The sequence below is a fragment of the Bubalus kerabau genome, chromosome 3 (assembly GCF_029407905.1).
Source record: "Bubalus kerabau isolate K-KA32 ecotype Philippines breed swamp buffalo chromosome 3, PCC_UOA_SB_1v2, whole genome shotgun sequence".
Taxonomy (NCBI): domain Eukaryota; kingdom Metazoa; phylum Chordata; class Mammalia; order Artiodactyla; family Bovidae; genus Bubalus; species Bubalus kerabau.
The window spans coordinates 74,593,482-74,606,305 of NC_073626.1; the positions used below are offsets into that span (position 1 = coordinate 74,593,482).

Below are 12,824 nucleotides of genomic sequence, written 5' to 3' on the forward strand. Positions count from 1 at the left end.
TTTTCTTTTTTCCTGCCAAGAGAAGCTTTTGCCTGAGTCAACCCTTTTTTCCAAACTTTATGTGCATGAGGCTTTATAAAATCCTGTGATGCTATCTTCTGTTATTTATTATCATTAATAATAACTATGACAATAATAAATGTTTTAATACCTTCTTCTAACATTGTTTAATTTCATCTTTTAAAATCAGGAAGGGTTCCCTTGGCAACCAAGTTATATCCTCCTCCCTGGGTGGCATGATTCTGGTATAAAAATTATATGATGCAAACTAGTCAAAGATTATTTTAAAATTAACCCATTATTTCCCAGTTTACAACTTATATCAGGCCTATATTTTTCTGTGAAAAAGGAACTAAACAATTCTGCTGTCTAAGCCTTTAAAAACAAAAATGGAATAAAAAAGAATTAAAAATTATGGTTGTGATGGGAAGAGAAAAATTATATATATATATATAGTGCTTGCTTTGGATCAGGGGATTAGGACCTGCTCATTTATCTGTTATTGCTTCTGTATTCCTATATCAGGAGAAGTGGCATCAAATGGACTGAGTGTTAAAAGACCCAGTGTGTGTGTGTGTGTGTGTGTGTGTGTGTGTGTATGTGTGTGTGTGTACACGTACCTAGCTGTATCTTCGGGAAAGATGAGCTTTGTGGCCTGATAGCTGTTAGGGATGAAATATTTTCTGTCCCCCACCAAATCCATATGTTGAAACTCTAACCCTTTCAATGTGATGATATGGGATGTGGGACCTTTGGAGGTAATTAGGAATAGATAAGGTCCTGAGCGTGGAGCTCTCATGAATGGGATTAGTACCCTTATCAACCTCACAAGACAGGGCATGCTTCTTCTGCTCTCTTCTGCGTGATGACATGGTGAGAAGTCTGCAACCTGGAGGAGGGCTCTCACCAGAACGCACCGTGCTGCTTCTCTCATCTTGGACTTCTGGCCTCCAGAATGGTGAGAAAGAAACGTCTGTTGTTTATAAGCCACCCATTTTACGGTATTCTGTTTTAACAGCCTGAACTGACAAAGACAGTAGCTTTAAATTCACCCAAATCATACAGGTGGAACTAAAGATATAATTGTATTTTCTATAAATGTAATTTACAGTTTTTATCAGTAACTTCAGTTTCCTTTGCTTGAGTCCAATTAAGTTATTTATAAAATATTTTCTGGAAAAAATGATGATCTGGAATTCAAACATTTTTCTCAACTGTGAACGTGAATAAGCAGGAGGGTGAGTAAAAAAAATGCTTATAATCTACAGTGGCTTGTTCTATAAAGTAAGAGAGCAAAGCACACATTGTTTTAAAAAACTGTTACAATGTGTTAGGAAACATTGTAAAAGTGGCATTATAGAAATGCTACATTATAGAAAATTTGGCAAACTGCAGTAAAAGGAAAAGCAGGAAAAAAAATTAAACTCAAGTTCCATCTAAAGACAAACACAGTTAACATTTTGAAGTACTTTCCTAGGATTAGGATTCTTTTTTAAAAATTCAATTTTGTAACTCAGAAAGTCCTTCTAAGAGTTACAAGCTATCAAAAGCAATTTCTGTGATAATATATTAATTTTTGGCAACATATATTTAAAGGTAAAACAAAAGGACATAACTTTAAGTGAAGATGGCTGTTACATTGTCCTTTAATTAGCTACAGAATTTACCCTTCACAGGCAGTACCACTGCTGGAACACTATCTTCAAAGGATAATCTGAAATGCAAAAACAGAGACTCAAGATGTTTCCACAGAATCACTTTTTGGGAAATTGTCAATCAATGGTGTCATATCTATATGATTGAATACTATGCAGCCACTAAAATATAAGGATTTAAAAAATAACATGTGAAATGATTACTAGCCAATGTTAAGCCAAAAAAAAAGCGGATTTCAAAGTTTCATATAAAATATGATCTCAATTATGTTTTCACAAAGCAGAAGAAATGTGGTACCAAAACACATCATAAAACACCAAAAAGGTTGCTATATCTGAATGCTGGGATTATAAATAAATCTGATTACTTTCTCTGTAATTTTTTGCATATCCAAACATTTTCTACAATGATTGTGTATTTATTTTATAATTGTATTTTTGAAAATAAAACAACATAAGCTGTTCCCTTGCTCCATTTTCTGGGAACCATACTTGGAACAAAGGAAGAGATTAATTGCACCAAGCATCCCTTCCTCAGAATAGTTCCTGTGTTTCTAATCACATGGCAGCTGTTTGCGTGGTAATAGTTTGCTCCGAGTTTTATAGAAGCTGCGTTTCTTAATTGAGTGCTTTGAAGAGTCTTAAGACCATGCAGAAAGTAGAGTAGGGGCCCTCTCTCTGGCAGGGTTAGCTTGTAACACAGTTTGAAATATTTTTCAGGGATGGTCACAGCCTTCCCTGTTAGTGTCCACATTTCTTGGGAAGCAGTGGCCCAGACACAGGGCTCCTGCAAGCCTGGGCATAAAACCTCACTTACAGAGGAAGCCTCGTTGGACCAGTGTGGGCCTGAGCTCTTCATCACAGATAGGGTCCTTCTCTAGCTTGTAGCAACAGAAACTGGCCCAGGGCTTTGCTTTTCTTCTGACCAGGTGGAGCCTGAATACAACACCCATTTTTGATTTTGCAAAAGGTACGATTTGACGGAGCCTCATTTCTGGGCTGGGCAGTCTACCCATTTGCTGTTCACTATGACTTTTTCCCCAAGAGCACATGGTAACTCCAGAAGGCCTTCAATGACAAAACCCAAAAGGAGGAACCTAGGGTTTTTCTCTATTTTGATGGGGGCAGGTGGTCAAAGAGGGGAGGGGGTACTTAACACTACAGAGCATCAGTGGTCTCAGTGTAATAAAAAAAAAAAAAAGGCTCACTTTTCTCACTGGGCTGGTGGGGAGGCAGAAGAGGGACTCCAGGAAGAAGGGAGCACAGGGCTTTTTCAGAGGCCATTTAAGGGCTTGACTGCCCAGGTGGGACGTGCAGGTTTTGTGACATCCATGATCCAAAGTAAGTCATCTGATCAACTTGGCAAAGTTTCTTCAAAATAGGAAACATTGTCTAGTCCTTGTCTAGAGGAGATGCTGGATGCTCTCTGAGTTGGCTTGGGGATGAGTGTTTAGAAGGCCAGGATCAAGGACTGATTGTCCTTTATGAACCTGTCACCATTTCAAGAGGAAATGAACAGACCAGAAACCAATCAACAATGCAAAAGCTGCTTTTGGGTCTGAATGGGAAGCAGGCCCTCCTGAGGGCCTCGAGCCCTGGGACTGAGGCATTGCTCCCCGCCCAGCTAACGCAGCTGGTGCTGAAGGAGCATCACTGATTCCTTCATGGGCAGGGGCTGTGCCGTTGGTGGGGCTGGAGGCCGAGTCTCACCCTGCCACCTCCCCCCACGGCGTGCCCTTCTCACCATCCGGCACCATTCTAGGCAAGTCTTCCAGCTTCTGGGACAGACACATCTGACACCAGGGGAAAACTACAGTTGCGTGGTCCCTTACTCCATCTGCTGGCTCTCCATCCTCACCCTGTGCCCACCTCCTGGCTCTGGCTGGCTGTTCGTACCCTGCACCCACGGGTTCCCTATTGCAACACCAGGAAGGCCTTTCGGGGTGAGTCAACATTCTGCTTACATACATTTGCTCCTCATTGAAAGGGCATGGGTGGCAGGAGAAGAGACTTATTTATTAATTATAAATTTCAAAATGAAATTAGTTTTAAAGTTTTTCTGATTGTAAAAACTGTGCATTCTTATGGTAAGAAAAAGTCAAAGTATACAGAAAAATCATAAGAAAAAAGCCAAAAAAACCCCACACCCCTCTAAAATCTCAGCATTGATTGGTAACCACTGTTAACATTTTGGTGAACGGTCCTCCCCCTTCCCTCTTTGCTACATTCTCAATGGGAATATACTGTATATTCTTTTGAAAACTTTTTTTTTTTAATTTAGAAAGCCTCAATCATTTGTTCTTAAATCTGTTTGCCTTTAAACTCAACAATGTGTCTGAGTGTTTTTTTTTTAAGGTAAATATAGTACCACACTGTTATTTTTGTGGTTGTACGTTATTTTTTTGCATTGTAGGATATACCTTAATTTAATTAAAAACCCTTGATAGATATATCATTTACTTTCAATTTATAGTAATAATGGTACCCTTACTTTTTTTTATTAGTAGAAGCAATAGAAGAAAAATAAGAACAGTATTTGTAGACTTTTCAAAATATCTGTTACATAAATTTCTAGAAGTATTAGGTTGCCAAAAGTTTGTTCAGGTTTTTCCTTAACATCTTACAGAAATTGAAGACAAAAATTTTGGCTAGCCCAATAGAATCATTGAGTCTAAAGATATTTGTATTTATTATTTTGACTTATGTAGCTAAACTGCTTTTTGAATTATTATTTTTAAAATTTATTTATTTTCTAATTGAAGGATAATTGTTTTACAGAATTTTGTTTTCTGTCAAAGCTCAAGATGAATCAGCTGTAGGTATACATGAACTCAAATAATGGGAGAAGTCTTTGGTGCCACAACAGCTAGCTTCTTGTGTTATGTTTTAGAGTACACAAAATGGATTTATTGTTTCCTTCTGAAAGACAGATACTTTTTATGCAGTGCTTGTCAAGAAATTAGGTACATGCTCATGGACAAGTTGATTCACTTTTAGGGGGCTTTGTATCTCATCTGTGTAAATCAGCCTTGGACTAAATGCAATCCAAGATCCCTTACATGTCTAAGATTTTACAGTTTTATGATGCCGGGGCGGGGCCGGGGTGGGGCGGAAAGCAGTGACCAAATATCTTACTGTTGTCTGCCTGCCTTTTTATTTTTTACCGTATTTTTTCAGAGTTTCAGTTGGAATCTTATTGTTGTTGTTCAATTGCTAAAGTTGTATCCAGCTCTTTTGTGACCTTGTGGACTATAGCCCGCCAGGCTCCTCTGTCCAAGGGGTTTCCCAGGCAAGAATACTATTTCCTTCTTCAGGGGATCTTCCTGACCCAGGAATTGAACCTGTGTTTCCTGCATTGGCAGGCAGATTCTTTATCACTGAGCCACCAGGGAAGCCTGCTGGAGTTTTATTTTAGTTGTATATTAATTCAGAAACGATTAACAACTGCACAATGTTGTCTCCCTATCCTACAATGACCTTGTGATTGGATGTTGTTATTTCTTCATGAAAATAGTGCAAATGAAATGGGTTATATCCTTTTTTTTGCCTACTATCTATGCTTCTCCCTCAGTGCCTAATTCAGGGCTCTTTACCCCAAAAGGGGCTACCTAACTTTCTAATAGTATACATATACCTTGTTACATGTGAAAATAAGCAAAGCAATATATGCATATTATATATATATATATATATATATATGGTTGTATATGTGTGTGGGAGTGCACACATGTGTGCACACTTGTAGTTTTGCCTATTGCATCTCACCAGCAGCTCGCATAATGAGAATGCTGAGGCATTAAACCTTGGTTCAACGGTTTGGTTCAAAGCAATTCTCGTTATTCTAATTTCACTCAAGCTTCTCCCCTGAGCTTGTATATTCCATGCTACTCCATTTCTCAGCTTCCTCCCCTGGCAGGTATCTTGAGCTTGACATGTTTAAATCAGAACTCCTTATGTCTCCTGCATCCTCCAATACCTTCTTCTACAGTCTCCCCCAATTTGGTAAACGACAACTGCATTCTCCCAAGAAACACATTTGTGCCACTCTTGCTTTCTCTTTACCTCACACTGGTCAGTTCTGTCTGGTCTACCTCCGTGTCACCCTCCAGCAAAATGGGCTCTCTTGGTAATAAAGTTGTCCAGCTCTGCTGGACCACACACAGCTCATGCTCCAGGCTACATGTTTTAAAGTATCTTTCACCTCGAAGGCTGCAGTCAAAATCTTGTTTCCTCTGCATACAAGTCTCCTTGTTGCTGGGTTCTTAGGCATGGTAGTTGGAGTTGATAGGCAGTTACTTAGAATTTCTACTCAAGTGCTCTTTTGAAACCACTTTTTAATTAAAAAGTTAGATCCCCAAGATCCACTGAATATCTGGCTAGCCTGCAGTTCCATTACAAGGCTGGAGAAAAAACGTCTGTAATTGTTTGTTGCTTTATACTCTTATTTAGTTCTTAGGATGGACAGGGACACAAGTAACCAACACTGACTGAAATAAAAAGTGATGGGCAGAGGTGTTTCAGGTGAAATGTGTCTGGCCCCGAAGACTCCAGGGGCCTAGGCTGCAAATGCGCAGGCACGACCAGTGACCTAGTTGGTCAGGTATGGGCAAGGAGAGACAGGGGGTTGTCCCAGAAGTCAGGAGCTGAGGCATATGGGCTGAATCTAGAGGGAAGGCTCATTTTATCTTTTCTGAGGACTAAATGGCACTAGTGGTAAAAAACCCGCCTGCCAATCCAGGGGACATAAGAGTTGTGGGTTTGATCCCTGGGTTGGGAAGATACCCTGGAGGAGGACATGGCAGTCCACTCCAATATTCTTGCCTGCAGAATCCCATGGACAGAGGAGTATGGCAGGCGGTAGTCCATCGAGTTGTAAAGTGCTGGACATGACTCAAGCGACTTAGCAGGCAAGCACACCCAAATGAGGTGCCCAGATCAACATGGAGCAAGCACCGTATACAGCTAGAACCAAAGCCCTTCATTTCTCAGAAGAGATGAAAGACGATGGTTCAACTTTGTTTCCCATAGGTATCTCTTTAAGACTGTTTTCTAGGGTAGGGTGGGTGGAGTTTTTAGCATCTCAAGAGAGTGTTAAGAACACATCTGCTTTGTTTGGGTGTTTGATTTTCCTTTAACCACAGTGATAGATACACTTTGTGGTGTTTGTTTTTGGCAGAGTAGTTAAGGCTGTGGGCTTAGGACTCAGTAAGAATTCCCTCTACATTACAACTCTACAACTTACTGCTGCTAAGTCGCTTCAGTCGTATCCGACTCTGTGCAACCCCATAGACAGCAGCCCACCAGGCTCCCCGTCCCTGGGATTCTCCAGGCAAGAAGACTGGAGTAGGTTGCCATTTCCTTCTCCAACACTTACTAGCATAGACAAATTTTTTTCACCTCTTTGAGTCACAGTTTAGTCATCTGCAAAATGGGTATGGTAAGGCCTACCTTATGGGTTGATGTGAAGATTGAATGCAATAATCCAGCCTCCGTGCCTGGCATTTAGTTAATGCTCAATAGCTGCTATTATTGGTGCTGTTATCATTACCACTATTATTAGAGTTGAATGTGGCACAGAGGTCATCAGGCCTACCTTCATTACATCTGAGAAAGAAACTGACCCTCAGAGCTCACAGGTCCCTTACCATCATCCCTCCATGGCAGGTTCCTGGCTGAACCATCCAGTGCAGCCTCTGGAGCTCTTTCATCATCCTCATCATTGCCTGGTGGCTGAAGTTTGTAATCATTCTTGCCTCCCTGCCAGGTGGAATATTGGCATGGAGTTGCCTGCAGAGTTTAAAGGGAAGAAAATAATAGTTTACAAACTCTGTGGGGCCAGGGACCATGTCTGTCTTGGTCTCTTCCATATCTCTTGTGCTAACTACAATGTCTAGTGTTTAGTAATATAATAGTTAATACACAAATACATGTGTATTACATGAAGCATATTCAGCAAGGAGGTGACTACAAATACATCACAGTAGAAATATGGCACCCATGAGCACTGACTTCTCCCCTGGGAGTCGTTCCTGAACACATTTGCCCATGTCCCTCCTGTGCTCCTAGAGTGCTTTGAACAAGGATGAAAGCAATTTACGTGAGAGGCCGTTGCATTTGGCCTTCACATTGCCTCTTTCCTTTTTCTCCCCCTCTGTTTCTCTGTGCCCTTTTCTTCTTTCTCTCTCACTTCTACTTCCTACTCTTGATCAATTCTTTAATGAGGATAGGCTATGTTGTGCTACAGAAATAAGCCACCTCTAATATTCAGTGGCTTAATACAGCAAAATTTATTTCTACAAATCTGGGTGTTACTCCAGGACAAATGCCATCCATGTGTTGGCTCAGCATTCCAGGCTTCTGTCTTATGGCACTGCCCACAGCTGCAAAGATGCCCACCCCAAGGCTGGGTACAGAGCCTTCAAGGAGCTCATCCGGGCATGAAGCACTTGACCCCATGTCATGCCCACCTGCTCTGGTGTGGGCTGGTCACCTGGACTCACCCACAGGTTGGGAAGGGTCATCCCTCCATGGGCTCAGAAGGTCCTAGAGGCAAGGAGAGCAGGATCTGGGTGAGTATTAGATGGCTCTACCACAGGTCTTTTTCAAAACTCAACCCTTTTCCTCATCTGTTCTCCCTTCTTTTCCACTTACATTCTCTTCTTTCCTTAGTCCTTTCCCTGCCTCCTGTGTCTTCTTGCCCACCTCACTCCGGCTCCTGGTCTGTATCCTACTGTGTGATGCAGAACAGATGCTGACTGAGGATACTGTTGCAATTGTCGGGTCTGCTTGACTCTGACCTTCTTGCCTGGATATAGACAAAGGCAACAGAGTTTCCCTCCTCCTTTTGGATCACTGGGAACTTACAAAATCCTCCTGTTGTCCTGAGTGCTTCTTCCCAGGCCTGGAAAGGACTGGCAGAAGGTCAGGCCAGGCATCTTGCACTTGGGAGACACCAGGCAGTCCCAGAATCTTCCCCTTCTCCCTTCAGGAGTCAGCACCCTCAAAGACCCCACCAATCTCAGCACACGGCTCAGTGGAGCTGGATGTTCATTTGGAGTGATGTGTATTTGATTTTCTGTGCAGGATCTAGTCACTGACCACTTACCTTGACTGTAAGGAGTGATTAGTTTCTTGATAGCATCAATAAGGTCTCTACATGAGTATTTCAGATTGGCCTCAGAGTGAAACAAGTTGAGATGGAACTTGATTTTTTTTTAATACTAATTTTGCAACAGATGAAAAGAACCTGTGTGGCAGACAGATGGGAAGCACATGGTATGGGGGCCAGATTGCCTGACTCTGCCATCGATTTATCGGCTCTTATTAGTTGAGTCTCTTTCCCTCTGGGTCTCATTCCTGCAAACAAGAGTGGTTGGACAAGGTGAACTTTGAAGCATCTTTGAGAGCTATGATTCTTTGAGTTTGTCCTATCTTGCTTGCTACAGAGGGTAATACATATGGCTGGGGTAGAATGTATTATGTGAAGTCTTAAAAAGGCCCCTTGGTGTCATCATCCATAGAAGAGAAGGAGCAGAAATGGGGTGAGGAGTGGATTAGATGAGGTGTGATTGGGCAGCACTGGGGTAGGGTTTGATGAACTTACACTATAAATAGCCCATTTTCCTCAAAAAGTAGCACAGCTTATCTGTTAATTTTATTTTTTTTAGTCTCTCCTCTTGTTTTTTCCCCTTATAAAATTTTTAGTGTCAGAAAATGCTGAGAATGGAAATATTAGGGAATTTAGAATGAGCTTGTTGCGATATTCAGTATAGACACATCAGCTGTTGGTGATTTCCCCCAAAGTTGAAGGTTATAATTTTTCTACCCTTCCTAAGAAATAATGGTCTCTTGGAATGTGCAACTAAATTAGTCATACTGTGTCCTGAGAATTGGTCTCTGTAATACATCCTGGCCTTTGAAAAAGAGCTGCAGTTGTATAATGGATTTTAGAAGTCTCCAAAGCTGGTTCAACTAACATATTTGTTAGTCTAATAAATGATATTGCTCTTGTCAAGATTTTTCCATATAGCACAATTTAATAGAGGAATCAATAGTTTCTCAGACATGACAAAAGGGCCTGGGTGTGTTTTGATGGGAGACACAAAGTCTCTTGTTGTTCTAATAAAGCCAAAATGGAAAAAAAGTTTTTTCCCCTCCGCTTTCAAGTGTATGTTTATGAAGCTAAAATATACATACCACTTTCTCTAGGAAAATATTTGTTTATCAATATTTTCTCCTACAGTGTCTTTTTACTCTGTTATTACACATGAATATGCATTTTGTTTCCATCTTACTTCCTCTGGTTTGATGAGCTGTCACTGGTACACTCTTCTTCAGGAAAAACTCAAGTCTGAGGGTATTTTAATCCACTGAACATATGGAATTTTCTTTAGGAATCTTTTAAGAAACATTTTGGGCAAACATTGGCATCTACCTACATTTCTTCTCATCATAGCTTTTTTAAAGTCCTCAGAGCGGTTTCATACAGTCAGGGACCATCTTCTCTAGTGGCTTCTGCCTTCACTGAACAGAGATTTTAAGGTTGTATACATTGTCCTCTGACCCCTGCCGCCATATCGATACCTTGGCTGATTTTAGTTAATGGGTTAAACAAATCTCTTTTGGAATTGTTAAAGCTTCTTGGAAGGAAACTGCGTTGGTATTGAAAATATTGGCACGTCTGTGTGTCTCATCCTCAGCCAAAACATTTAGTTTTTGCCATGGAATGTGTTATTTGGAGGATGTCTGACTTTCACGGCTCTGGGTTCTACCTTCCTGGCAGGAGCAATTGGCTGACATTGTCCCTTAGCAGTTATCCCCAAATAACACCATCTTCATATAAGAACTCAAGTATCGGTCAGAAAAGGACTGTTGGGGACAGTTTCTGCCAGACTGATGAGAGGCTGTTCTTTGAAATACTTACTCAGACAGCTGAGATTATCGGTCATGACTATCTCTTGAGTCAGAAATAGTTTCAGAACATTTCCAGAGAGAAGACAAACGAATACATTGATGTGTTCGGGGAGCTAAAATTGACTGAGGAGATAAGCTAAGTTGAGAGCAGGGGCTCACCTTGAGTACACATTAGAATTACCTGGTGGGCTTTAAAAAACAAACAAACAAAACACCCCAGAGTCTTGACCTTATCCCTAGAGATTCCTGCTTCACTTGGTCTGGAGTGGGGCATGATTTGTAGTCTCTTTCCTGCTTTTTCTCCTTTTCAGGTGACTCTACTGCGCAATCAGGGCTGAGATCCCCGAGTCTAGTGCAGCGCTGCTAGAATTGGAATTGGTTAGAAATGCACTTGGGAGTGGGGCCTAGGAATCTGTATATTTTCAGTTCTCTAGACGATTCTTGCCCATGATTGTCAAATGTTAGCACATATCAGGATCATCTGAAGGGCTTGTTAAAACAGTTTGCTGGGTCTTATCCCAAGAGTTTCTATTTCATTAGGTCTGGGATGGGACCTGAGAGTTTGCATTTTGAACAAGCTCTCAGACGTTGCTGATGTTGCTGGTCTGTGGTCCACACTTGGGCCGGCATCAGTCTGCAGTAGACCTGGGGACTTGGACTGTTTCTGAGTTTATTGCAAAGGTGGTAGCTTAAAGACATTAAGATCTCAGCTGTTGTAAACTGAGATCCTAATGTCTTAGAACTAATTGCTTTGGCTAGGAACCCATTTCCCACCTCCTACCCCTACTTTTTAAAGGTTTTTTGCAGCAAGGCTGCAAAGCATGGGATAAAACTCCAAGAGTCAAACTTTTATCACAGATGATAGTTACCACTTTCATTATTTTGACTAAGACATTCTGCCAGTTTTATCAGGGTAAAATGAATTATCTTGAAAGATTTTTTTCCCCTTCTCTATAATGATTGGTTGTTTCAATGTATTAGGCAAATTGTGGAAGGTTTTGATTGTCAGATACACTTTAGAGTAGAATCTGTTTTTGCCTCAGTGGTTAAGAGTAGAACATAAACTAATATCTTTAGGTAAAAAGAAGTAACACATTTTTTTTTTTCCTGTTTCACCGATGGACTGGATACTATTTAAGGCAGTGGTTCTCTGTATGTATTTCGGATGAAGGTGGGGGGGGAGGGTCCTCTCTAGTTGATTCTGATAACCATTGCTTGAGAGCAGGGATCACGAAGTAAAATGCCTCCAAGGACTGGCAGGGATTGGGGGCAGACTGGAGTCTGCTGTCTGCAGGGAACAGCCTTCCTCCCACTCTGGCTGGTTTTGACTAGGTACGAACACTGTGCAGCATGGCCAGAGCTTCTGGTTTTAAAAGGAAAGCCAAGGAACCTACTTTTCTCCTGAGAAATGTCCTGATCTTTGAATGTTGTCAATACACTTTTAAACCTGTAAGACCCTTGCACTGATCAAGCGAAACATACTTGTGAGCAGTAAACAACCTGTTTGTGACTTCACAGTGCCTTCTCTAAGTCTGAAATTCCAATAAGAGTCAGTCAAAATGAGTCCTATTCAAAGTTACCTAAGAAGTACACTCAGTTTCCTGGGTTTGCTGTCTAGCACTGTGATTCCATGAGATATAAGGGCAACAGGGAAAATATTACTGCATACTTTTAAAAAAGGACAATTTAAATATCTCAGGCTCCAGCTTGTGTGCTCCCAGATTTTAATATAATAATCATCCTTGATATAACATATTTCTTTGGAAATGAAATTTGGATGCATTTCAATCTTTAATGCATGGAATTAGCAGGATAGGGGTTGGAAAAGTTTCAAACTCTATAGAAGAGTGGCCACAAAAGAACATTCAAACCAATAACTAAAAATCTCAGCGGTATATTCTTCAGTTATTGGATCTTGGGTATTCAGGGCTGACTGCATCTTCCTGCATATTGAATTATTGTAGCATTAAGTTTCTGTAACATTTAGGAAATAGATGGCTGAGAAGTGACTGAAAAAAGAAATTTAAAAAGCAGGAATCACATTCCTTTTTATTATGTTTATCTGTCCTCTCAAGGACAGGAGAGGCACTTTCCATCTGTTTAAATCTTGCCCTGGCACATCCAGCCCTGAGGTGCTGGAGGGTTTGTGGGCCTCACTCACGCTTTTAACCCCTAAGACCTTCCATTTCATTAGGGGAATCTGCCATTATAGGTGCTCATTCCTATCCTGCAGTACAAATTTTCTCTGCTGACTTT

The 12,824-nt window shown here is 41.0% G+C and overlaps 1 protein-coding gene and 1 long non-coding RNA gene across 2 annotated transcripts in view; one reads left to right on the plus strand and one right to left on the minus strand.

Moving 5' to 3' along the window:
- The window catches only part of LNPK (lunapark, ER junction formation factor), a 169,203-nt gene that overhangs the window by 126,143 nt on the left and 30,236 nt on the right, over nt 1-12,824 (plus strand). The gene's annotated exons all lie outside the window — the stretch shown is intronic.
- LOC129646255 (uncharacterized) lies at nt 1,574-8,898 on the minus strand. Its single transcript, XR_008711801.1, has 5 exons — nt 8,761-8,898; nt 8,307-8,460; nt 8,123-8,198; nt 7,301-7,442; nt 1,574-1,714 (listed from the first exon to the last, which is right to left on the minus strand). It is a non-coding gene; the product is annotated as an uncharacterized LOC129646255 (long non-coding RNA).